Genomic DNA, 27,705 nt, shown 5'->3' on the forward strand with positions numbered 1-27,705 from the left:
CAGCCATGCCTCCCAACTGATAGCCCAACTCCCAAACTGCTAGCATGCCTGTTGATACAGAATTGTTAAAATAAACCTTGTCAGTATATGTTTTCAGACACCGATTATTTAGTGTCGTTTCACTTTAATCCACCCCAAGGGAATTATTAATAAAAACCTGAGTTACCCCCTCTCCCCTTTTCCTGGGGCGGGTTGTAACACCAATCAGCACTGACTCCGCCCAGTAGGCAGAGCAAAGGAAGTTTCCTTTTGGTTTAGGGTTTAGTGTTAGGGTTAGGGTTAGGGTTAGGGGTATGGGTAAGGGTTAGGGTTAGGAAGAATTTGTCTCAGTGCGCGATCTAACAATCGCGGTTTTAGCCCATTCTGGACACGCAGCGGTGCCCAATAAGCCTCTCAGGCTATAAGCCCAATTCATTGCCCACCGCTGTCAGAATCTTGTGCTTTTTCTCTTGGGTCTCTGCTTTTGCTGTTGCTGTTCAGTTGCGTGTCTGGCAGAATACCCACCGCCGTCCAGTATGTACTCTACTTCTATAGAGCACTGTCCCCTAACCCCAACATTAAAAGAGAGACTGGGAGCTATGCGCAAACCCTGTTCCCTAACCCTAACCAAGAGACTGCAAGCTATGCGCAAACCTTTTTCCCTAACCCTAACCTTAAAAGTGAGAATGCAAGCTATGCGCAAACCCTTTTCCCTAACCCTAACCCTAAAAACGAGACTGCAAGTTATGCGCAAACCCTCTTCCCTAACCCTAACCTTAAAAAAGAGACTGCAAACTATGCGCAAACCCTGTTACCTAAGCCTAACCTTAAAAAAGAGACTGCAAGCTATACGCAAACCCTTTTCTCTGAACCTAACCTTAAAAAAGAGACTGCAAACTATGCGCAAACCCGATTCCCTGACCCTAATCCTAAAAAAGCGAATGCTTTAGGGTTCGGGTTAGGGTTAAGGTTAGGGTTAGGGTAGGGGTTAGGGGTTAGGGTTGGCGTTAGGGTTAGGGTTAGTCAGAATCTGTCTCAATGCGCGATCTAACTATCGCGGGTTTACCCCATTCCAGGAACGCAGTGGTGCCCAGTAAACCCCTCTCGGGCTATAAACCCGATTCAGTGCCCACCGCTGTCAGAATCTTTTGTTTTTTCTCTTGGGTCTCTGCTTTTGCTGTTGCTGTTCTGTTGCGTGTCTGGCAGAATACCCACCGCCGTCCGGTATGTAATCTGCTTCTATAGAGCACTGGCCCCGCCCACTGGGTGGAGTCAAGAGGTGGAGTCCGTGTTGATTGTTCTGCGTCACTGGCTCCGCCTACTGGGCGGAGTCAGTGCTGATTGGTGTTGCAACCCGCCCCAGGAAAAGGGGAGAGGGGGTAACTCAGGTTTTTATTAATAATTCCCTTGGGGTGGATTAAAGTGAAACGACACTAAATAATCGGTGTCTGAAAACATATACTGGCAAGGTTTATTTTAACAATTCTTTATCAACAGGCATGCTAGCACTTTGGGTGCTGTCATACCACAATGTGACACAGAGATAACCTTTGGTGGGGGGAAAGAAAATGCATGGGGGAGAGAAAGGCAGGATAAGAGCAAGGGAGAGTAAGAGAAAGAAAAGCTGAGAGTGGACAGATGTATATAGTCACCGCCCACGGGGTCCAGCGATGCTTCCATGTCTGTCAGTTGAAGTGGTGGCCTTGATCTGCCGGGGGTGAAGGAGGGAAGTCCCCATACTCCAAGAAGTTATGAGTTATAGCCATGATTAGTGTCACGGACCATGCCTCGAGCCTCCAACATCTCGAGGGTTGCAGTCTCTCTTCTAAGGTTAGGGAACAGGCTTTGGGCATAGCTTGCAGTTACTGTGTGGACCAATTGTCAGAGACTGAAATGGTTAATGATTTATGCATTCTAGGGGACTTTTCAGGCTTTTGACTTGCATGATACCTCTGATGAGCAGTCGGGCCCCTCCCTCCCTCCTGTGCTGACGGTGTGAAGCCCTGAAAAGGCAAGAGCTGAGCTTACAGGCTTTTGAATGTTGATATATCTGATGAGGAATCAGGCCCCTCCCTCCCTCTGCTATGAGATGTTAGGGTTAGGGTTAGGGTTAAGGTTAGCAAGGGTTAGGGTTTAGGTTTTAGGGTTTACGGTTTGGGGTTTAAGGTAGCGTTAAACCATCATTTTCTGGGTATAGGCCCGATAGCTTAATTAGCTGACCTTACTAGAAAATAATATAGAGGGAGTATAGAGGATTTTGATTCCTTTAGTGTAGGTTCGATTCCTACTTTTCTAAAATTAGGAAATGAGAGGATTGGTATACCTCTATGTTTACTTTATCATAGTAACCCTTTTGGATTCAGGCACATTTCCTTGAGTGTCTTAGGTAGGGGGGTAGGCCTGCATAGGAGATAGGAAGGCTGGTATGCCATAGGCATAAGACTAATGTTAGGGGTAAGAAGTTTTTTCAAAGCAAATGTATGAGTTGATCATATCGGAATCGAGGGTAAGAGGCGCGGATTCATAAGAATCCTGTGGAAAGGAGGAGGGGCTTTGTAGCTAAAGTAGGGGGAATGAGTTCTTGAGGGAGATTAAGTGAACTGGGGTTTAGGAATAGAATGGTTGTGAGTGCATTTATTAGTATAATATTAGCATATTCGGCAAGAAAAACCAAGGCGAATGGCCCTGCAGCATATTCTACGTTGAACCCTGAGACTAGTTCAGATCCTCTTTCTGTCAGGTCAAATGGAGGGTGGTTTGTTTCGGCAAGAGTGGAGATATATCATATTATTGCTAAGGGCCAGGAGGAGAAAATGAGGTAGAGAGGTTCTTGAGTTGTAGCTAGGGTATTGAGGGTGTAGTTACCACTAAGGATAATTACGGATAGGAGAATAATGGCCAGGGTAAGTTCGTAAGAGATAGTTTGTGCGACTGCTCGGAGGGCGCCGATTAAGGCATATTTTGAGTTAGAGGCTCACCCTGATCATAGAATTGAGTAGACTGCCAAGCTAGATAGAGCTAGAAGGAAGAGTATGCCAAGGTTTAGGTCAGTAAGGGGAAAGGGTAGGGGAAGTGGTGTTCAGATTGTAATTGCTAGGAGAAGGGCTAAGATAGGAGTAGATATAAATAAGTAAGGGGATGAAGTTGATGGACGAATTGGTTCTTTAATGAATAGCTTTACTCCATCTGCTATAGGTTGTAAGAGGCCAAATGGTCCTACAATATTAGACCCTTTTCGGGCTTGCATATAACTTAGAATCTTACGTTCAACTAGGGTAAGAAATGCTACGGCGATGAGGATGGAGAGAGCATAGGATATTGATATAATAAAGTAAGTGAGGGTTAAGTGAATTGTCATGTGGTTTGTGTTGGAGTTAGGGAGAGGATTTGAACCTCTGGGTAAAGGGCTTAAGCCTTCTGCATTTGCCAAGCTCTGCCACGCTAGCGGTCCTTTTCTAGGAGGGGGTTATGGTGGAGCTCTTAGTAATTTAGTTGGGTTCATTACTGGGTGCGAAGGCGTGCTTGTGGCATAGGCCTTACTTCTTCGATCCTTTCGTACTAGAAGGAGTTGTAACATAGATAGAAACCGACCTGGATTACTCCGGTCTGAACTCAGATCACGTAGGACGGTTAATCGTTGAACAAACGAACCCTTGGTAGCGGTTGCACCACTAGGATGTCCTGATCCAACATCGAGGTCGTAAACCTCCTTGTCGATGTGGGCTCTTGAAGGAGATTGCGCTGTTATCCCTGGGGTAGCTAGGTTCATTAATCAATTATATTGGGTCTGGTTACTATTAGCACGTTGATGGGTAGTTCTTGCTTAAGATGGATTGTCTGATATTTGGAGGTTAAGTTTGTCTCCAAGGTCGCCCCAACCAAAAAATGCACACCAGCAAAATCCCGGGGGAGTAGGCCCTGTGGGTGAGTATTGTTTATGGGAGTGGTAGCAGATTTTAAAGTTCCACAGGGTCTTCTTGTCTTATGGGGTTATTCCTGCTTTTGCACGGGAAGATCAATTTCACTGATTATCTGTAGGAGACAGCTAAGACCTCGTTAAGCCATTCATACAAGTGCCGATTTATGGGACAATTTATTGCGCTACCTTTGCACGGTTAGGATACCGCGACCGTTGAACGAATTGTCACTGGGCAGGCTTCACCTTTAATACTTGGTTTGCTAAAGGCTATGTTTTTGGTAAACAGTCGGGCCTTGGATTTGCCTAGTTCCTTTTACAGATTTTAATCGTCTTTGGGGGCGCTCCATAGGTGGGTTAACAGAGTTTTGGGTATAAGGTCTTGTTAAGGTTAAAAAATATCCTGTGGATTGTTAATAATGTTGTAATGTAAGCTTGCGCCATAGAGGGGATCCCTAGTTACTTATTTTAGCATAAATTCTCTTATTTAATATAAGTTGGCCTATTGGGGAAGAGGGAGTCATGAGGAAGTTTAGATTTTTTTAGGTGAGGAGCTTTGACGCATTCTTTAATGGTGGCTGCTTGAAGGCCCACAATTAAGCTGTAATTAAATTTATCCGCTAGGGGAGAGTGTATTCTTTTTTAAAGGAGCTGTACCTCCTTTAAATAGCCCTTAATTCGCTTCATGTGGGTTGAGTGTAGTCCTGGGAGGTGAATTAAGAGGGAACTAAGATTCATTTCATAGGCAACCAGCTATCACCCAGCTCGATTGGCTTTTCGCCACTACTAACGAGTCTTCCCACTCTTTTGCAACAGAGACGGGTTTGCTCAGTAGATAGCTGCTCGTAAGTAGCTCGCTTGGGTTTTGGGGAAGCAAGCTTAAATTGGCGTTTTGCTTGGGTAGTTCTCGCTAAATCATGATGCAAAAGGTACAAGGGTTGGTCTTTGCTATTTATTGCTTGGTTTGTCATTACTATTTCATTCTTCCCTTACGGTACATGATCTCTATTGCGTCTTGAGTTTACCTTTCTATCGCCTAGACTAGGTTGAGTGAGAGAATGTTTTGATTTAATGGGTAGTATTAACTTAGTTTCTATGTAATCTGGTAGAAGAGCTAGAGTTAGGCTTCAAGGCGATCTGATATGGAACAGATATCTTTCAGGTGTAAGCTGAATGCTTTAGTTATAGCTACGTCTTGGTAGACTAAGTGCACCTTCCGGTACACTTCCCTTGTTACGACCTGCCTCATCTCTAGCTTAGGGGTTTATTATAAATAAAATTAATCCTAGCTTGTGAGGAGGGTGACGGGCGGTATGTACGTGCTTCAGAGCCAACTTAAAGGAGGCATTATTATCCTGCTTTACTGCTAAATCCGCCTTTTAGGAGTGATTTCACACTCCTTGTCGTGAGGTATTCTATGCTAGAAAATGTAGCCCATTTCTACCATCTCATGAGCTATACCTTGACCTGTCTTATTAGTGGGATGTTGCTGTTGTGCCCACTGTTAAACCCTCAGTTTAGGGGTGGGCTGACGACGGCGGTATATAGGCTGATTTGGCAAGGGATGGTTGGGTGTATCGTGGGTTCTCGGTTATAGAACAGGTTCCTCTAGGTGGGTTTGGAGCACCACCAAGTCCTTAGAGTTTTAAGCGTTTGTGCTCGTAGTTCTCAGGCGGATGCTTAAGTGGTGAAAGCATCGGGATTTAGGGCCAGGCATAGTGGGGTATCTAATCCCAGTTTGTGTCCTGGCTTTCGTGGAGTTTTGTTGATCATGAAGCTAAGATCATTTCTATGGGAGTATTGGATGCATCTTGTGCTTATAACAGCTTGGTTACATTTCAGTCTTAGTTGAAGTGATAATGAAAAACCACTCTTTACGCCGTATAAAGTTAATTTGGGTTTCTTGTGTGACCGCGGTGGCTGGCACAAGATTTACCAACCCTGGTAAGTTGCTTTAACTAAGTCAAGTTTACACTTATTGCTTAATATTAATTACTGATGAAAACCCGTGGGGGTGTGGTTAGGCAAGGCATTTTGGGCTACAATTGGAGTGGTGTACCTGATGCCTGCTCCTGCTGTCTTTTTAAGGTGCTGAGGGCATTTTCACTGGGATGCGGATACTTGCATGTATATATTTGGCAAGAACTAACTGTAAGGTTAGGACTAAGTCTTTTTTGTCCTTGGGTATGTGTAATAGCCGTCTTAACATCTTCAGTGTTATGCTTTATTGTAAGCTACAAGGACTAAGGCTGTTATAGGCATAGTGATTATTATTGGGGCTTGTTTTAGTTGTGGTAATAGTTGCTATTGATTTAGGATTTGTTTAGTGGTTGGAGAAGTAGTTCTAGTGGATAACAAAAATGTGTTGTTGAGAAGTTAGAAGAGTAGAAAGGGGCAGGATTGTAGTGTTGTGGGCGGGTTTGTTAAGGTTTTATGTTCTTGTAGTTGAAATTACAAGGATGGTTTTTCAGGCCAAAGGTCTTGGATAGAGGCCAAGCAGGAATTGTTATGACGTACTTTATACTATTTTTAAGTGTTAGTTTTATTTTGGGAGGACTAGCAGTTGCTTCCAGTCCTTCTCCATACTATGCAGTAGTGGGGTTAGTGTTGGCGTCTATTGTAGGGTGTGGATGGTTAATGAGTTTGGGGGTGTCTTTTGTATCACTAGTGTTATTTCTGGTATATTTAGGTGGGATGTTAGTGGGTTTTGTGTATTCGGTTTCATTGGCAGCAGATCCATTTCCTGAGACCTGAGGGGACTGACAGGTTGTTGGGTATGGTGCTGGGTTAGTTTTAGTGTTGGGGGGTGGGGTGTTTATTATAGGGCTATCTGAGTTAGAGTGGTTGGGGATAAACACGGTGGATAGTGGGGGTGTTTTATCTATTCGGTTGGATTTTGAGGGAGCGGCTTTGTTTTATTCTTGGGGGGTGGGACAATTTTTAATTGCGGGCTCGGTCTGTTGCTGATGTTGTTTGTTGTGCTAGAACTTGTCCGAGGGTTGTCTCGTGGGGCAATTCGGGCGGTTTAAGGAGGTGTGGTTCAGAGAATAGTTTAATGAAAATGCCAGCTTTGGGAGTTGGTGATAAAGGTTTGATTCCTTTTTTTCTGAAGGGTTGGAAAAAAGTTTGGGACCAACTGTTAAAGGTGTATGTGGGTGGAATATTAGTTAGAGTAGTGGGGGCGATTAATTGGGGAGGTAAGAGGGTGAAAGGAAATGATGGGGTAGATTAAAGTGTAAACAAAGAAATGAACAAATGAATGATGAAAGGAAGTGATGGGGTAGATTAAAGTGTAAACAAACAAATGAACAAATGAATGATGAAAGGAAATGATGGGGTAGATTAAAGTGTAAACAAACAAATGAAGAAATGAATGATGAAAGGAAATGATGGGGTAGATTAAAGTGTAAACAAACAAATGAAGAAATGAATGATGAAAGGAAATGATGGGGTAGATTAAAGTGTAAACAAACAAATGAACAAATGAATGACGAAAGGAAATGATGGGGTAGATTAAAGTGTGTTAAAAAAATTTAACAAATTGATGATGCAAATGTCTGAATTGGAAAATTAGGGGAATGGAAAGTTTGTAAAATTTGAAATTTTTGTTAAAAAATTTAAAAACAAAAATTAATGATGAATAGAGGGAAAGTCCCTAGATCATTGCAAAAAATGACAAAATTTTTGTCATTTTTTGTGAAATTGACGACAAAAAATATGTCTGGCGTACATTAATTAAATTGCAACTTGATGACAGACGTAATGGAAAAACCAAGCCAACAGCACGTGACAGTGCATCAGTGCAACAGTATGAGACCGAATAACACTTGAAATCATATCATTAATTTTCACGCGAAAGTGAGAAAACCGCTCGCCGACCATAAGGGGTACATGTCAACCATATGTGGGAGCCCCCTGGCAGAGCACTCTGAAGGGTTTATTGAGATCTACCCCAAAAAAAACCCCCAAAAGTTTAGAAGAGAGAAAATGCCGCGATCACGAGGTCCAGGTTGGCCGAACATCCCCAACCATTAGTAACGGAGCGCAAGTTTAGGAAAATTAAGCAAGTTATGGCCCTGACCGAGGAACCAGAGGCGACAAAGAGCAAGTTATGAGAGTGGGTTATTGGTGGAAAGGGAAAGAATACACCTGAAGCTGGACATGATAAACATTACTAACGCCGGGTTGCTGGTTTCTCGTGAGGAGTACGACTAATAAATAACCCAGCACTTCTTGGTTGGTACATAGAGCAAGGTTAAGTGGTGAGTGGTCCATGGACCATGGATTTTAGGTTCTGTGACGTTCCTCGTATTGAGAAGGATTTTATGCGAAAATTAGTAGCCTTAGGTTTTAGTTCGTTTGGCGGGATTATTCCTAGAACATGACATGTTATGTCCTTGTGTGGGAATGTGCCTAGATCTGTGAATGACAAGTTTTGGATTGTATGGGAGATAGTATGGAAATTTGGATGGTTTTTGCAATAATAGTATGTCAGATTTTCCTACATGCATGTTATGTCTAATGTGGTGGAGGATGCTATGCAAAGTAATACATACCGTAGGGTATGGGGGGAGGGGGGGGCCCCTCCCCTTGATGTACGTGTTGATTGGAAAGTTGGGGGGTGCTTGGATATTTTTTGGAAAACTCTAAGAAGGGGCGGCCTTCAGTCTTTGGTTTACAAGACCAACGTTTTTTATAAACTATTAGAGTGGTTAGAGGTTGAGTATCTTATTTTCTAGGAGACTAGTAATGGGGAATAAGATGAGAATGATTGTGAAGTAGGTAGTTGAGGCGAGTTGTCCAATGATAATAAATGGATGTTCGACTGGTTGGCTACCGATTCATGTAAGGATTAAAAGATTTGTTACTAGGATTCAGAATAGAAGTTGGGAGAGAGGTCGGAAGGTTATAGTTCGTTGCTTTGATATGTGGAGGAATGGGGCTAGAAATAGAATTAAGACGGAGGCGGCTAGGGCTAGGACTCCTCCTAATTTGTTGGGGATTGATCGTAGGATGGCATATGCAAATAGGAAGTACTACTCAGGTTTAATGTGGGGAGGTGTTACTAATGGGTTTGCAGGTGTAAAATTTTCTGGATCTCCTAAGAGGTTGGGTGAGAATATGGCAAGTGTTATTAGAGGAATGAGGAGGAACAAAAGGCCTAGAATATCTTTTATTGAGAAATAGGGGTGGAATGGGATTTTGTCGCAGTCTGAATAAATACCTAGGGGGTTGTTTGAGCCTGTTTTGTGTAAGAAAGTTAAGTGGATGAGGGTGAGACCTGCAATTAAGAATGGGAGGAGGAAGTGGAGGACAAAGAACTGGGTAAGTGTAGGGTTGTCAACTGAGAATCCTCCTCAAGCTCATTCTACAAGTGTTTGGCCAATGTAAGGAATTGCTGAGAATAGGTTAGTAATAACTGTAGCGCCTCAGAATGATATTTGGCCTCATGGGAGGACATATCCTATGAAGGCAGTTGCTATTAGAGTTAAGAGGAGAATAACTCCTGTGTTTCAGGTTTCTTTATATAGGTAGGAACCATAGTAGAATCCTCATCCAATGTGTAGGTAAATGCATATGAAGAAGAAGGAGACGCCGTTTGCATGGAGGTTTCGGATTAGTCAGCCGAATTGAACATTTCGGCATGTATGGGAGACGGACGTGAATGCCAGGGTGATATCCTGTATAATGTATTGCTAGTAGGAGGCCAGTGGTGATTTGGATTGTTAGACAGATGCCAAGAAGAGATCCAAAGTTTCATCAGGCGGAAATGTTTGGTGGTGTTGGGAGGTCAATTAAAGAATTGTTGATTATTTTTAGAAGGGGGTGATGTTTTCGTAAGTTAGGGGCCATTAATTCTTAGTTCTGTGTAAATAAGATTATAATTAAGATAGATAGAGCGAAGGATCCTAGATAGGTTTTGATTAGTCCGGAGTGTAGAGTAGTTGAAATTTTGGATACTTTGAGTTGAAGGGTCGCTAGTCCTTCTGGGCCTATTTTTTTATATCAGGATAGGTCGATTAAATGGGATGCAATGTTCTGGCCGTTGTTTAGGAGTTTAGTAGAGCTGAGGCGGTGTATAAGGGGGTTAAAATATCCTAGAGTGCTGGAGAAGTTTATAGTGATATTTTGTTTGGGGGCAGAGAAGGTATGTGTGAGTTTTGATAGTTCTAATGCCAGAATGATGCCTAATGTTGTAATAATGATAGCAGTGGTTTTTCTGACCAGTGGTATGGTTATAGGAGGGGTTTTTGTAGGGGAGATATAAGAGGTAATTAATAGACCAGCTATAATACTTCTGAGAGCGAGACGAGTAATTTGGTTTGTGACTGCTGGGTTGTTTTCATTGATGGGAGTAATGGAGGGAATCCGGGTGTAGTCAGTTTGTACTAGTAGGGCTATAGGTAGGCTGTAAGTTGCAGTAAAAGCTGTAGCTACGAGGGTTAGGAGGAGTGCTCAGGTGTTTAGATAGGAGGTGTTAAGACTTTGGATAATGAGATCTTTTGAGTAAAACCCTGCTAAAAATGGTGTTCCTATGAGAGCTAAATTTCCGATTGTCAGGCATGAGGTAGTTGTAGGGAGTAGTTTCTGTAATCCTCCTATTTTTCAAATGTCTTGTTCACCGTTAAGGCTGTGAATGATAGACCCAGAGCAAAGGAAGAGTATGGCTTTAAAGAATGCATGCGTAGAGATGTGTAGGAAGGCTAGTTGAGGTAGATTTAGGCCAATAGTGACTATTATTAGTCCTAGTTGGCTGGATGTAGAGAAAGCAATAATTTTTTTGATGTCGTTTTGGGTAAGAGCGCATGTAGTGGCAAATAGGGTGGATAGGCACCTATACAAAGGCACATAGTTAGGGCAATTTGGTTGTTACATAATATGTGGTGAGTGCGAATAAGTAGAAAGATTCCGGCAACTACTATTGTGCTGGAATGGAGTAGGGCAGATACAGGGGTTGGCCCTTCTATAGCTGCTGGGAGTCATGGATGCAGGCCAAATTGGGCAGATTTACCTGTGGCGGCTAGGATGAGCCCTAAGAGAGGGAGAAGGGATATTTGGTTTGGGGAGGATTGCTGTTGAATTTCTCAAGTGTTTATTGAGGATGCTAGTCATGCTATGCAGAGGATTAGTCCAATATCCCCAGTATGGTTGTAAAGTATGGCTTGAAGTGCAGCGGTGTTGGCTTCTGCTCGACCGTGTCACCATCCAATCAGGAGGAAGGATATAATTCCGACTCCCTCTCAGCCGATAAATAAGAGGAATATGTTATTAGCAATGATTAGGATGAGTATTGCAATGAGAAAGATTAGAAGGTAAAGAGAGAATTTTGTGGTGTGGGGTTCTGAGGCTATATATCATGTTGTAAATTGAAGAATAGATCATGTTACGAATAGTGCAATAGGAAAAAACGTTAAGGAGTATTGGTCTATTTTAAGGCTAAAAGGGATTTTGAAGTTGGCAATAAATTTTCATTCTCAATAGAAAGTGGTATTTTCCATATTTAAGTAGATGGAGAGGATTATGGGAATTAAACTAACTATGAAGGAAGTTTTAACAGTGTGTATGATGGTTGTTGGAGAGTTTAGGTAGTTTTTGGATAGGAGGGGGAATAGGATGGGTATAGAGAGGGTAGCCAGGGTCAAGAATATAGAGGTGTTGAGGATTAATGGGAAGTCCATTACTTTTACTTGGACTTGCACCAAGATGAATGGCTCCTAAGACCAGTGGATTGCTATTATCCTTTAAAAGTAAGGGGGCTGAGGTCTTAGGCTCAGATGCAAGAGTTAGCAGTTCTTGTTGGTTAAACCTCCCCTCGGCAGGCAAGAAGAGTTTAACTTCTATTTTTAGGATCACAGTCTAATGTTTGGTTTAAAACTATGCTTGCATGTGGGAATTCCTGAGATTAGCTCTGGTTTTAGGATGAGGAGGAGGGAGGGTAGGATATGAAGTGTTGTAAGGAGATGTTCTCGTGTATTTGAATTTTGGGTGGTTGTAATATAGGTTGGAGTTGGACCTCGTTGGGTTATAAGGAGTATGTAGAGGGTATAGGCTGCAGTTAGTAGAGTTGCGGCTCCGGTTAGGATAATGGTGAAGGTAGATCAGTTGAAGAGTGCAATTATGATAGTTAATTCAGCTATCAGGTTAGTGGTAGGAGGAAGGGCTATGTTTGTTAGGTTGGCTAGGAGCCATCAGATTCCTGTTAGAGGTAAAAGGGGTTGTAGGCCTCGTGTTAGAAGGAGAGTATGACTATGTATGCGTTCCTAGTTTGTATTAGCTAGGCAAAATAGTATGGAAGAGGTGAGTCCATGTGAAATCATTAGGATTATGGCCCCTGAAAAGGATCAGTGGGTTTGGAGTATTGTTGCGGCAATGACTAGACCTATGTGGCTTACTGAGGAGTAGGCGATTAATGACTTAAGGTCGATTTGGCGTAGGCAGATGGAGCTTGTCAATAGTGCCCCTCATAAGGCTAGGGTTAAAAATGGGTAGTAGAGGTAGTCTAATAGGGAGTTTGTAATTATTGAGGTACGCATAATGCCATATCCCCCAAGTTTGAGGAGGAGCGCAACTAGGAGTATGGATCCTGCGATTGGTGCCTCTACGTGGGCTTTTGGGAGTCATAGGTGTAGTCCGTAAAGGGGAGCTTTCACTATGAAAGCGAGCAATAGGGCTAGACTTGATATGAGGCCTGTTCAGGAGTTTGTAAGAGATGAGTGTGAAAGTTTTATTATAGTGATGTGTATAGTTCCTGTTTGGGTGTGAAGATAGAGGATCACTACTAATAGGGGAAGAGAACTAATTAGTGTATAAAATAAGAGGTAGATTCCAGCACTTAAACATTCTGGTTGGCTACCCCATTGTGTGATTAGAATTAGGGTAGGGATTAGGGTAGCTTCGAATGCGATATAAAATAATATCAGGTTTAAGGCTGAGAAGGCCAAGATAATGAATGGTTGGGTGAGGATTATGGTTATGGTAAAAATATATTTTCGTGTGGGAGGTTCTTGTTGAAGGTGATTTTGGCTTGCCAGGATTATAAGAGGTAGAAGTCAACAAGATAGAACTAATAAGGGGGATGAAATTTGATCAGTTCCAAGTCATGGTGATAGGTTTTTGCTAGGGTAATAGGTTGAAGGAAGTCATTGTAAGCTAGCGGTTGCAATTAAGAGGCTGTGCGAGGTGACATTGAGTCATAGGAATTTTGGAGGAGATAAGAGGGTCATGGGGAGTAATATGACTGTGGGGAGAATAATTTTTAACATTGTAGAAGGTTTAGATTGTGTAAATGATCCGATCCGTGAGTTCGGGTGGAAGCTACTAGGACTGCTAGACTGGTGCCTGCTTCACAGGCTGAGAATGCTAACATAAGAATGGGCATTAAGGTGGGGGATGTTGTTTGGGTTTGAATAGGTCATATGGAGAGGGCAATGTATATTGATAGTATTATGCTTTCTAAGCATAGCAGGGCAGAAATTAGGTGTATTCGGTGAAAGGCTAGTCCTAGACTACTTTGGGTGAAGGCAGAGTAGAAGCTTAAATGCAGAAAGGTCATTGAGAAAGTCACGGGGTAGGACTGTGGTTTGTTGAGCCGAAATCAACTGTCTTTGCTAGACTAACTTTCTGAAGTTATTCTGCTCATTCTAAGCCCCCTTGAATTCATTCATAAATTAGCCCTAGTGCGAGGAGGAGAATGACTGTGGAGGTTCATGTTAAGGTAGTGAGGGGGGAGAGGAGTTGAGTAGCCCATGGGAGGGGCAGTAGGAGGGCAATTTCTAGGTCGAACAAGAGGAATAAGATTGCGACAAGGAAGAATCGGATTGAAAATGGGAGGCGGGCAGAGCCCAGTGGGTCAAAGCCACATTCGTATGGGGATAATTTTTCTGAATCTGGATTTATTTGAGCTAATCAAAGGTTTAGTGAAGATAATACATAGTGATAGAGAAATTGTGAATATAAAGAGGATGATGTTAATTGCCTTTCTCTGGTTTTGATCCAGATTTTAGAGATTGGAAGTCAATTGTAATTAATATACTAGAAGGGCAAGATCCTCATCAATGGATTGTTATGTAGAGGAACAGTCAGATAATGTCAACAAAATGTCAGTATCAGGCCGCTGCTTCAAAGCCAAAGTGGTGGTTGGATGTGAAGTGGAATTTTACGAGGCGGAGGAGGCAAATCAAGAGGAAGGAGGATCCAATGATTACGTGGAGACCATGAAATCCTGTGGCGACGAAAAAGGTTGATCCATAGACTCCGTTGGCAATTGAGAATGGAGCTTCATAATATTCTATTGCTTGAAGTGCTGTAAAGTAGAATCCTAATAGGATGGTTATAAGTAGGGCTTGGGCAGCTTGGTTCCGATTGCCCTCTGTAATGCTGTGATGTGCTCATGTGACAGTGACTCCTGAGGCTAGGAGGATAGCAGTGCTTAGTAGGGGGACTTCTATTGGATTGAGAGGTTTGATTCCTATAGGAGGTCATTGTCCTCCGAGTTCTGGAGTGGGGACTAAGCTGGAGTGGAAGAATGCTCAGAAGAATCCTAGGAAGAAGAATGCTGCGGATGTAATAAATAAAATTATTCCGTAACGTAAGCCCTTTTGGACTGTAGGGGTATGGTGGCCTTGGAACGTGCTTTCTCGTACGATGTCACGTCATCATTGGAGTATCACTAGGATTATAGAGAGTAGGCCTAGGAGTAAGAGTTGGATAGAGTTGTGGTGAAATCATATGGCTAACCCAGAGGTAGTGAGGAGGGCGGCTGCTGCTCCAAAAATGGGTCAAGGGCTTGGGTCTACTATGTGAAATGAGTGGGCTTGGTGTGTCATTAAGGGTTAAATGTTTTCTTGTAAGTAAAGGCTTAGAAGAAGTACAAAGACATACGCTTGGATTATTGCCACGGCCACTTCTAGAATTGTTAAGAGGAGTAGAATTGTTAGAAGGGACACGGTAGGTATAATGGGAAGGAGGACGGTAGTGGCTGTTGAAATGAGTTGGATGAGCAGGTGTCCTGATGTGAGGTTGGCTGTGAGGCGAACTCCTAAGGCTAAAGGGCGAATGAGAAGGCTTGTTGTTTCAATTATGATGAGGGCAGGAATTAGAGGTGTTGGGGTGCCTTCTGGTAGGAGGTGTCCAAGGGAAGCTGAAGGTTGGTTTTGTAAGGCCTGTTAGCAGGGTGGCAAGTCATAGAGGGAAGGCGAGGGCTAGGTTTATTGATAGTTGGGTAGTAGGTGTGAATGTGTAAGGTAGGAGGCCTAATAGGTTAATTGTTAGAAGTATAATTATGAGTGATGATAGGATTAGGGCTCATTTATGGCCTTTTTTGTTTAATGGGGTTATTAGTTGTTTTGTGATTAAATGGAGAAATCAGAGTTGAAGAGTTGAAAGACGATTTGTAACTCATCGATTGCCAGGAGAAGGAAGTAATAGGGTTGGGAATAACAGCGAGATGAGGATAAGGGGGATTCCGAGGAGGGTTGGGTTTATGAATTGATCAAAGAAGCTTAGGTTCATGGTCAGTTTCAGGAATGGGTTTTTATAGTGGGTAGTGTTTTGTTGGAGGGTGAGTTAGTTGGGGTAAATAGTAAGAGTTTAGGTTGAAGGATAAGAGAAAAAGTGAATCATGAAGTTAGTATGATAAAAAGTCAAGGTGCGGGGTTTAGTTGGGGCATGTCATTAAGGAGGGTGAATAATCCTCTTTCTCTAGCTTAAAAGGCTAGTGCTGGTTCATAGCTTCTTAATGATTAGGATGTTAGAAGTGAAGATCAGTTTTCGAAGTGTGTTAGAGGGGCTGATTCTACTACGATAGGTATGAAGCTGTGGTTGGCTCCACAGATTTCTGAGCACTGACCGTAGAAGATTCCAGGACGGGTTGTGATAAAGGAAGTTTGGTTCAGTCGTCCTGGAATTGCATCGGTTTTTACACCAAGGCTAGGAACAGCTCAGGAGTGGAGAACGTCATCAGTTGTAACAATAATTCGAATCGGGGATTCTATTGGAATGACGATGCAGTTATCAACTTCTAGGAGGCGGAAATGACCAAGTGGTAGATCCATAGTTGGTAGTATGTAAGAGTCAAAAGATAAATCTTTAAAGTCTGTATATTCGTAGGATCAGTATCATTGGGGGCCAATAGCTTTGAGGGTGAGGTCAGGTTCATCGATTTCGTCTATCATGTAGAGGATTTGAAGGGATGGGAGGGCTAGTATAATTAGGACAATGGCAGGTAAGATTGTTCAGACAAGTTCTACTTCTTGTGCGTCGACGGTGTTGGAGGATAGTTTTTCTATAAGTATAAGAGCTAGTAAATACAGGACTAGGCTACAAATGGCTAGTGCGACTATTAGGGCGTGGTCGTGAAATTCAATAAGTTCTTCTATAATAGGGGATGAAGCGTCTTGAAAACCAAATTGAGAGTGGTTGGCCATGGAGTTGGGGTGGGATGTACTGGGTTTTCACCTGTGATTTAGTCTTGACAAGACTATGTAATGATTTTACTAACAACCCATAAGAAAGAAGCATGAGTGGTTTGATGCGGTTGGCTTGAAACCAGCTTATGAGGGTTCGATTCCTTCCTTTCTTGTACTTGGACAAAAGCTGGTTCTTCAAAGGTATGGTAGGGAGGAGGGCAGCCGTGAATTCATTCAATGTTTGTGGAGGTAAGTTCTGGTTGCACTACTTTTTGTTTGGATGCGAAAGCTTCTCAGATAATGAACATTAGTATAATTACAGCTACTATGGAGATGAGGGAGCCGATGGAGGATAGGGTGTTTCATAGGGTATAAGCATCTGGGTAGTCTGAGTATCGTCGTGGTATACCAGCTAGGCCTAGGAAATGTTGTGGGAAGAATGTTAGGTTGACCCCAAAGAATATTACTCCAAAGTGGGCTTTAGCTCATGTAGAGTGAAGGGTGTAGCCAGTGAACAGTGGGAATCAATGTGTGAAGCCAGCAAAAATGGCGAATACTGCCCCCATAGATAATACATAGTGGAAATGTGCAACTACGTAGTAGGTGTCGTGCAGGGTGATGTCTAGGGAGGAGTTGGCAAGAACGATGCCTGTTAGTCCACCAATGGTGAAGAGGAAAATAAAGCCTAGGGCTCATAGTATGGGCGGGTCTCATTTGATTGTTCCACCGTGTAGGGTTGCTAGTCAGCTGAAGACTTTAATGCCAGTGGGGATTGCAATAATTATGGTGGCGGATGTGAAGTAAGCTCGGGTATCTACGTCCATTCCAACTGTAAATATGTGGTGAGCTCATACGATAAAGCCCAAGAAACCAATGGATAATATGGCTCAGACTATGCCTATGTAGCCAAAGGGTTCTTTTTTACCGGCGTAGTAGGCTACAACATGGGAAATAATTCCGAATCCTGGTAGGATAAGGATGTAGACTTCTGGATGGCCAAAAAACCAGAATAAGTGTTGATATAAAATTGGGTCTCCGCCTCCTGCGTGGTCAAAGAATGTAGTGTTTAGGTTTCGATCTGTTAGAAGCATTGTAATGCCAGCGGCGTGGACTGGTAGGGAGAGGAGAAGTAGAACTGCAGTAATTAGGACGGATCAAATGAATAGAGGGGTTTGGTATTGTGAGAGAGCAGGTGGTTTTATATTGATTACTGTGGTGATAAAGTTGATTGCCCCAAGGATGGATGAGACACCTGCCAGGTGAAGGGAGAAGATGGCAAGGTCTACTGATGCACCGGCGTGGGCTAGATTTCCGGTTAGGGGTGGGTATACTGTTCATCCTGTTCCGGCCCCGGCTTCTACTGTAGAAGATGCTAGAAGAAGTAGGAAGGATGGAGGAAGTAGTCAGAAGCTCATGTTATTTATTCGTGGAAATGCTATGTTGGGGGCACCAATTATTAATGGTACTAATCAGTTACCAAACCCTCCGATTATAATAGGCATTACTATAAAGAAAATTATAACGAAGGCATGTGCAGTGATGATTACATTGTAAATTTGGTCATCACCTAAAAGGGTGCCTGGCTGTCCTAGTTCTGCTCGAATGAGGAGACTAAGGGCTGTGCCGATTATACCAGCTCATGCGCCAAAAATAAGGTAAAGTGTGCCGATATCTTTGTGGTTAGTGGAAAATAGTCAACGGTTGATGAAAGTCATAGGTAAGATGGTTGAGTGTAGAAGCGTTAGGCTGTAGTCCTTTTTACAGAGGTTTGATTCCTCTTCTTATCGATTCTGTAGTGAAGTTCATGTTGAGTTGCAAGCTCATTGATGTGCATTAAACATGCGCCGGGATCTAGTAGACAGAAGCCTGTTGGTTGGGGCATTTAGCTGTTAACTAAAATTTTATGGGATCAAAGCCCATCTGTCTAGGGGGAGGTTCTAGCTTAATTAAAGCATCTGAGTTGCATTCAGGAGATGCAGGTTAGTATCCTGTGTACCTTAACAGAAACTAAGAGGGATTAGCCCTTGTTTAAGGCTTTGAAGGCCTTCGGTTTAAATAACCTAAGTTTCTAAGGGATTGCGAGTACTATGGGAGATAGTGGTAGGAGTATAATTGATAAGGAGGTAAAGGTTGTGGTTAGGGTGTTAGTTGGTTTGTTAGTTTGTCATTGTTTTATGTAGTTAGTGAAGTTTGGGGGTAGTGTGATGGTTGCACAGTAGGCCAGTCGTAGGTAGAAGAAAAGTCCAAGTAAAGAGAGTAGGGTAATAGCTGTGGCTACTACTGTTAGTTCTTGTTTTGTGAGCTCTTGAATAATTAACCATTTGGGTAGGAATCCCGTTAGGGGAGGAAGACCTGCAAGGGAGAGGAGAGTGAGCATAAGGATTGTGGTTAGTGATGGAATTTTGGTTCATGTGGATATAACAGTGGATAGTTTTAGGGTATTGGTTGTGTTAAGGACGAAGAAGATGGCGGAAGTTGTTACAGTATATGGATAGAACGTAATTAAAGTCAGATTGGGGTTATAGTTGAGAATAATAGTTATTCGTCCTAGGTGTGCGATAGATGAGAAAGCTAAAATTTTGCGAGTTTGGGTTTGGTTAAGTCCTATTCAGCCACCTAGGACTGCGGAAGCAATAGCGATCGAAGATAGGAGAGTTGGGTTGAGTGAGGGGGATGTTAGGTAGAATAGTGTGGTTGGTGGAAATTTTGTGACTGTGGCTAGTAGGAGGCATGTTGTTATAGTTGAGCCTTGAAGAACTTCTGGAAATCAGAAATGAAATGGGACTAAGCCTAGTTTAATTGAAATTGCAATAGTTAGTAGTATACATGATATGGGGTGGGTTAGTTGAGTGATGTCCCATTGGCCAGAGAATCATGCATTGGTCATGCTGGAGAGTAAAAGTAGCGTAGATGCGACTGCTTGAGTTAGAAAGTATTTAGTAGAGGCTTCAATGGTTCGTGGATGGTGGCTTTTAGAGATTAATGGAAGAATAGCTAAAGTGTTAATTTCTAAGCCGACTCATGCTATTATTCAGTGGTTACTCGAAATTGTGGTTGAGGTTCCTAGGAGTAAGCTTATTGTGGAGATTAGTTTAGCTTGGGGATTCATTAGTAAGGGAAGGAGTTAAAGATGAATCCAGACTATAAAATTCTGAAATGAGAAGTTCTGTTGTACTAGACTTTATATTTTGCAGAAATTCCTGAGATTCATTGCGTTGTCCGAGCCCATGCGATTGGACACACCTGTTCACCTGTCCAAACTTGGAAACTAGGTCTGCCAACCGGGAAAAGATTATCTCAAGTACTGTTGACTCCAAGTAAATGATCACTGTAATCCACTTAGATCTCCTCACTGGGGATAGACATGATTATATTATTGTCTGTATTTCCACTGTTACTCAGTTGTTATGTTGTTTACATTTTTAGAAATGACACTTCATCAATACACTGTTCGAGTCATTCACCAGTGTCATGGTCCAACCATGGACCACGCGGTGGGATGGAATCCAACAGCCCCCAGGAGCTGGTTTCTCCCCTGAGGGTGCAGAGCAGCAGGGCCTTTTCCAGACCCAACTGTACCTTCCAGAAAGATATCAGCTATACTTTGCTTCTTTGCTGACTTCTGTTTTAGATGTCAATGTGTGGACCACCCTGGCCAACGTGACGAAGATGGACGTGATATGTGTGTCCATGGTAACTCCCACGAGTCCTTTTCGCACCTGTCTGGTTGGAATACCCATTGATAACTACTGGTGGGGAACTCTATATAATGAGACCGTGTTAGCAAACTGCACATATCCAGGAGTTGACAGTTTTTCTTAGAGATATTTACCAGAACGCATCAGCTTGGTGCAATGAGACTCTGCAAAAACAATTTATTCCTGGATCTGATGCAATAGGTCTCCCAAATGATCTGTTTCTCATTTGTGGACAAAGAGCATGGAAAGGTATTCCGGGAAAGGCTGTAGGAGGCCCTTGTGCCTTTGGACGATTAACCTTTTTTCATCCTCGCAGCGTAACCTTGCCTAAACTAAGAAGACGCAGACGTAGCACACGGCGATTTATTCCAGACTGTAACTCTGATGTAGAGTTTTGGAATAAGGCTGAAAGAATAACTGCTAGTGTAATATCTCAGATAGGGACTACTCATGCTTTGGCTTCTCTAAATAAACTAGGATGCTGGTTGGCTAAAGAAGCTAATGCTACTTCTGCTGCTTTGAGTGCATTGCTCACAGATGTAGACTCTGTTAGACATGCAAGTTTACAAAATAGAGCTGCTATTGATTTTTTTTTTGTTGTTAGCCCAGGGACATGGCTGTCAAGATTTTGAGGGCATGTGCTGCATGAATTTAAGTGATCATTCTGAAGCTGTTCATACTAGCAGCCAGAAATTAAAAGCCCTTACTCAACAATTACATGTTCATGATGAATGGAACCTCTTTGGTGATTGGAAATGGGGATGGCCCTGGTTACGAAAAGCGTTAATAGGCTTGTCAATAGTTGGATGTATAATAACATGCATATTGTGTATGATTCCCTGTATACTAACATGCGTACGTCAAATGATAAACGCCAGGCTAAATGCATTGCAATTTTGAGTAGTTCGTTATCACCCTCTTGCTACCATTGATCACACGGTGGTATGTAAGGGGGGTACTTTTGAATTAGATGATCAATGGAGCATAGAGGCGTGAGAACGGAATCATATTAGGATGTGAAACCAGCTAGAGTATGGTACAATGTAACTTCATGGCACAAGCTAATTGTAAGGTCCATTGTGCTTTTCAGCAAGTCAGCCTGATATCCCCTATTATCAGAGCTGAGTTCTTCCTTGGTTTTGCTACATATTGCAAGATAGAGACATCTACCCTTGAAACACAATGGTAGAGGTCATCCATAGGGGTGAGAAAGATGATGATGGGAGGAAGATTATGTGGGCAGGGGTCGCTCACCCCTTGCCCTACAAGTAGGGCATGCGCAGACTGCTGCCATGAGGTAATGATCAGGCGGTGTTTGGCTACCATTCAGGCATCACCTTATACTGCGTACTGGCCCTACGTAGTGTAATGTGGAACTGATAAAAATGGGGTGTCGGAGCTGCTGAGTTGAGCGATCCTCATCCTACCACCGAGACTGTGTTGCTCCACGGGGACGCCCGCTAAGCATGGGTACCGACCAGCTGCTGCAGATCCTGACAGCCCTGGCCTGTCTGTGTGGGTAAGCACAGTTTTTTGATAGGAAGCAACTGAGAGAACAAACTTTTTAAATACCCTTTTTGTGTTCCTTTAATTCTCCTTTTATGTTTATAGTATTTTTCCTTTAGTTTTCCGTTTTTACTAACCAATATCGTGTTATCCATAATATTGTGTTAAGATCCTTCTTTGGTATCCCTTTTTCACTAGTTAATACTGTATTAAATGCTGTTCGTAGTATTTGTTTTAATGCCACCCGATAAGATAGTTATTTTGTATCCCTTTTTCTTTTTAGTTTTTAATCCCTCTTGTGAAGTTTATTACTAGTATTATTATTCTCACTGTAATAAAAGATATTTTGTGTGCTTGAGTATTTTTGGCACTTGTCTTTATTCCGGACATGTATCCGAACGTACTGCTACATAAATTGGTGTAGTCGGCAGGATACATGGAGGAATAAGCAGTGCCCCAGGGAATTCGTTGGTGGAGTGCTCAGCTGACGTGTCCCTGTGTATTGGTGGGAGATCTTCAGGTGGAGTGCACAGCCTGGAGAGCCGTGTCCTCGTGTGTGTTGTGTAAAAGGGAGATTCTCAGGTGGAGAGCATAGCCTGGGAAGCCGCGTCCCTGTGTGTGTGGTGAACTCTGTGTGGGTGCCGTGAGTGCCAGTGTCTGGGTTCATATCTTATAATTGTTTTGTTTTAAAGTGGTTTTTGTTGTTCTTGTTGATTAAGTTACTATATGGGTGGCAATGCTTGTGTTTTATATGCTTTGTTTGTTTTTTGCATATGGGAGGTAGTTCTGAGCAATTAATTGTGAGTATACCACACTTCTTGAGACCTAGAATTAAGATTTGTCCTTTTTTGCAACTGTTGTTTATATGTACGACTTTGTTGTATTAATTGTAATAAATATATCTTGGGACGTAGAGGCAGCCAGGAGATAAGGCTAGATCGGACTTTAAATTTTTATTGTATTCGGTGTGGAGCGAATCAAAGCCTAGAAGATACCCAGTGGATTAGGTTTTATTGTTGTTTCACTCATAGATATGTCTTTCTGAGGATTCATTTAGAGTTACTGTAGAGTGTGTATTTTGTGGTTGGTATATAAAGATTTTAGATTTGATGTGTATGTGTAGTTAGGCTTGTTTGTGATGTAAGAGCCATAGTTTGTGGATTAGTGTGTCTCATTGTGTTTAGCTTAAAAATTGAGAATCTTTTGTCATTGTTCTGTTAGTGAGAACATTAGTAGATTAAGATGAAAAAGTGGTTAGGAGGGTCAGCCGCAGGCGGCAATGAACCTAAGAAAGCTCCTCCCCGTGAATTAATAGAATTGGGGCAGGAGCCATAGATTACTTTGTAGAATAAGTGGGAAGCATGTACAAAGATTCCTCTTGAGTACTGGGGGCAGCAGACCCCAATGGAGGTATTGCAATACTGGGAGTAGTTTACCCCTACTACTAAATCAAGCAGTCATCTGGAACAGGCTGGACGAATGGGGGGGTGCACTGCTTACTGCATACAAGTTAACTGTGGAAAAATGCAAAAAACTGCAGGAGCAGCTGAATGCTCTAAGAGCCACTCAGCTGGTACAACACCAGACTTTACTTGACCTTCAGGCCTAAAAGAACAGGGTAGAAGATAAATGTGTTACTTTAGCTGAGAAATATGCTGTGAGAACTGTTCGGCACAGGCAAAGGAAAATAGACCCAAGTGATCGGGGACCAGGAGTGCGAGCTATAATCACTTCCCCTGATTGAGATCCAGAGAAGTGGGATAGTAACATATAGAGTAGTAGTGATGATTCTGATGAGGACGATTTTATAGAAAATTCAGAGAAGTTATCAACATCAGATGAGTTGGCACACAGAGCAAGGGGCTGACTCTGTGATAATAGACGATGTTGATGCCACGAAGTTTTTAGGGTTAACTAATGATGTATATGTACAAAATGCCCTTCGGCATTTAAGACGAACACCAGGAGTTGATAGAACTTTGGTTTCAGTTATTGCTGAAGGTCTCAGTGACCGTTTTACTAATGATGGATCATGGCAGGATGGAAGTTCATCCTGGGTAACTCTGCATCAAGCAATCAAAATATTAAAGGGGGAAGAAATGAAAATAGCTATTGAGCTGCAAAGCCCTGAACTTTACATGCAACAGCCTTTAATTCCAGTAATGCGAAACAAATTGTTAGAAGGCTGTCCTGTACCCTGGAAACCATACATTATTCCACTGTTAGTGTCTAACTCAGGGGCACCCATAGAAGAGATCATAGAGAGGTTGCAGCAACTTGGTGACCTTCCAGGCCTCCCACCCACAGAACAAAACCTTAACTTGATACTGTTGTAATGAGGAGGGGTAATATGATACCTCAAGTAAATATTAAGTTGTTAGTATGTGGAAGGGGGGAGTTGTTTGTGTTTTGTCTCCCACAGGACCCTGCTGGCTTCCAGCATGTTTGATGAAACCTTATCATGAGCGGCAAGAATTCTGGACAGAGATCAGTGAATGCTGAGCAGCACAAGACCAGCCCGAATATCACATGGAAGAAAAACATATCCTAAATATAATTAATTGTGTCTACTAACTTTTGCTAACTGGTGTAATGACTCAGTTATCGTGTACCTGTCTCTCGTGTGTCTTGTCCACACCTGATGTTGTGATTTATGTAATGAACAATGTCAATGTCCTGGCCAGAGGCTGGGAGGCTATAGCTACCAAAGCCATGATTACTCCTGCATTAGCCTATTCAGTGCAGGTCATGTATCTTGAATAACAAGATGGATTGGTTATTCTTTCCTGCATAGCAAGTCTCGTGTCCCAATAGATCCCTGGATCTACTCTTCCAGAGATAAGAAGTTTTATATTTCTTAGATGAGTTGCACCAACAATCTGTATGCTTCGTTTTGTATTACTGGTAAGCAACAATCAGAATTGGAATATTATTCCTGAACAGTGTGCTGCCAAGTTGTTCTGGCAGCAGTGTTAAAGGTAAAGGCTAAAGCTAAGCCCTGGCTTCAAGAAGTGAAGGACATATGTGATGCCGTGTGCAGAGGGACTGCAATTGTACTTGGTTTTGTCTCCTGGGATGGGGCAGACGTGCCATTAAGGGGGGAAAGAAGACAATAGAAAACTATAAAACTTGTAACATCCTGAAGCCTAATGGTCATCACTGTATAGAATGATCTGTTTCTGTGCTATTCATGCCACACCAATGATGTTTGTGAAGATCAGGCAGAACGGTGTGGTTTGGGAATTCTAAATCAGACACTGATTGTTTTGCAGTGCTCATATTTGTATGTGTTTCATCCCGGTAGTGTTACAGCAGGTGGCAAGAATTATTTGGAATCAACAAATGACAGAAACCTTTTGGCTTACGAGTCTATACAAGAATATATGTGATTGTGAAATAACCATGTGTGAGGTGCTGGGCCTGGCAGAAGAAAAGCTTATGTTGAAAAGCTGGTTGGTAAGACTGCAAATGAAGGACTGATGTTTGTGGACCTCCCTATGGGCTCTGGCTCGCATCATGTTTACAATTTTCTTATGATGAACTGGTAATATTCTAGTTAAGTACAGAAATGATTTCACACTCAATGGTATAGTTAATGTGAAGATGGATAAAATTCTTTTATAGCATGGAGGCAAGAGATAACCTGTACTATCACTCCATGAGGTGAAGGGGGATTGACTGCAGTCAGGGGTAAAATGGGGCAGGACGGTTTGCTCCCGATGAGGCCTGGAATCTGTACAGAGAGTGCAAGCTTTCTGTGGGAGCGGTTGGTGAGACCAGGATGTTGTCTGGTGTTGCATCAAACTCCAGATAAACATTGCCTGTGATAGCGCCTAACAGACCTATAAACGTGTGACTGGCAGTCAACCACTTCATACTATAAAAGATGAATCCAGACTATAAAATTCTGAAATGAGAAGTTCTGTTGTACTAGACTTTCTATTTTGCAGAAATTCCTGAGATTCATTGTGTTGTCCGGGCCCATACAATTGGACACACCTGTTCACCTGTCCAAACTTGGAAACTAGGTCTGCCAACCGGGAAAAGATTATCTCAAGTACTGTTGACTCCAAGTAAATGACCACTGTAATCCACTTAGATCTCCTGACTGGGGATGGACATGATTATATTATTGTCTGTATTTTCACTGTTACTCAGTTGTTATGTTGTTTACATTTTTAGAAATGACACTTCATCAATACACTGTTCGAGTCATTCACCAGTGTCATGGTCCAACCATGGACCACGCGGTGGGATGGAATCCAACAGCCCCCAGGAGCTGGTTTCTCCCCTGAGGGTGCAGAGCAGCAGGGCCTTTTCCAGACCCAACTGTACCTTCCAGAAAGATATCAGCTATACTTTGCTTCTTTGCTGACTTCTGTTTTAGATGTCAATGTGTGGACCACCCTGGCCAACATGACGAAGATGGACGTGATATGTGTGTCCATGGTAACTCCCACGAGTCCTTTTCGCACCTGTCTGGTTGGAGTACCCATTGATAACTGCTGGTTGGGAACTCTATATAATGAGACCGTGTTAGCAAACTGCACATATCCAGGAGTTGACAGTTTTTCTTAGAGATATTTACCAGAACGCATCAGCTTGGTGCAATGAAACTCTGCAAAAACAATTTATTCCTGGATCTGATGCAATAGGTCTCCCAAATGATCTGTTTCTCATTTGTGGACAAAGAGCATGGAAAGGTATTCCGGGAAAGGCTGTAGGAGGCCCTTGTACCTTTGGACGATTAACCTTTTTTCATCCTCGCAGCGTAACCTTGCCTAAACTAAGAAGACGCAGACGTAGCACACGGCGATTTATTCCAGACTGTAACTCTGATAGTGCACGGAAGAAGAGAAGAAAGAGTTAAGGAAGAAACCGAGAGGTCAAAGCAGCCACTGGAGAGAGTGGAGAGGGTCAACGCAACATCGAAAGCGGTGAGTGACTGGGACACACCCCGCACGTCTAAGACTGCTCCCTGGGCGCTGACCCCCGCGGAGCCCCCGCTCCAGTTTTCTGTCCAGCAGAAACTGGCCGTGGCTCCCCACCTGCTCACCGCTGCCGACTGACCCTGCGGCGTGCTTAAAAAGCACTGCCAGCAAAAAGCCCCTGCACCGTATTCAGACCGCGCGGGCTTCACCGAGGCGCCGCACCGCGCCTTCCGACACAGCGCGCCCCCGACCCCCGCGCCGCCCAGTGAACCGCGGGAGCCCCGGAGCCGCCGCTGCCGCCGCTGCGAACACCGCGCTCAGCGGAGACGGAGCCGGGACCACGCCGAGCCGCCGCCACGTGACTGAGACGCCGCCGCCAGCGCCGCCGCTTCGTTCGCCGCTTTGCAACCCGCACACGCCGATCGCCGCAGCCCCAAGCCGCCGCCTCTACAACCAACCCCCGCGTCCGTCGCTACAGCTGCCCGTGCCTGCCGCCGCCGCTTGCCACTTGCCGCCTGCACCGGGACATCAGCCGCCGCCGACGGGACGCCACAGCCCAACCGACAGTGAGCCAACACAAATCAACAAACCGACAGACCCTCTTCAGCAGCGCACCCCAGCAGCGCCGAGACACAAAGGTAACATGGGAAACTTTTTCCCTACCGAAGTATCACGGGACACAGAAGCACTGGCTGCTCTGCTGAATCCTTACTATGTTCAGGTTACAAGGGTTGAATTATCAGAGTTGGTGCGGCTCATTAAAGCAGTTGTACCAGAACTACCTCTGGTTGAAGCCCTCAACATTCACATATGGGACAAAATAGGCAATCTTATCAAACTCAAGGCTCAGAGAGGGGATTCGCAAGCAAACAATGCTTACCCAGCCTGGCAAGCTATAATGACTGCATTAAGCAGATCCCACCAAAGAACGACGAACACATACACCCCCACTCAGGTTGCAAGCAGCAGCCCCACTTTTACGCGCCGCAGTTTGAACTCACAAAGCTCCGCGGGGGTAGGGGGTGGAGCCGTTCACAATTCAACTCCGGGGAAGGGAACCGGGAGCCCAAGGGACACGGACCGGCGGGAGGGAGCGGGGCCCCAGATGCGAGGTTCCAGTCAGTGGGACAGCAGCAGGGGGTCCCGTGACGGGAGTGGGGGGGTTAGCCCAGCTTACTCGCCAACCCATCCCGCGCATGAACGCCGAGTACGCGCCCAGGAGCGGGCACCACCATCTCGCCTGCCACGCGGTTCGGACACCGACCCGT

General features: G+C 43.6%; 2 long non-coding RNA genes across 2 annotated transcripts in view; one reads left to right on the plus strand and one right to left on the minus strand.

The window, feature by feature from the left end:
* Positions 1-3,425: 3,425 nt before the first annotated feature.
* The window catches only part of LOC127481341 (uncharacterized), a 45,274-nt gene continuing 20,994 nt past the window's right edge, over positions 3,426-27,705 (minus strand). The window contains exon 2 of the long non-coding RNA XR_007908196.1: positions 3,426-4,298. This is a non-coding gene — a long non-coding RNA (uncharacterized LOC127481341). The remainder of the gene's footprint in view (positions 4,299-27,705) is intronic.
* On the plus strand, positions 19,318-26,749 carry LOC127481338 (uncharacterized). Its single transcript, XR_007908193.1, has 3 exons — positions 19,318-19,619; positions 19,729-20,201; positions 26,162-26,749. It is a non-coding gene; the product is annotated as an uncharacterized LOC127481338 (long non-coding RNA).

Source organism: Manacus candei, unplaced genomic scaffold (assembly GCF_025592945.1).
Source record: "Manacus candei isolate 608988 ecotype Guabito, Panama unplaced genomic scaffold, ASM2559294v1 h1tg000078l, whole genome shotgun sequence".
Lineage (NCBI taxonomy): Eukaryota > Metazoa > Chordata > Aves > Passeriformes > Pipridae > Manacus > Manacus candei.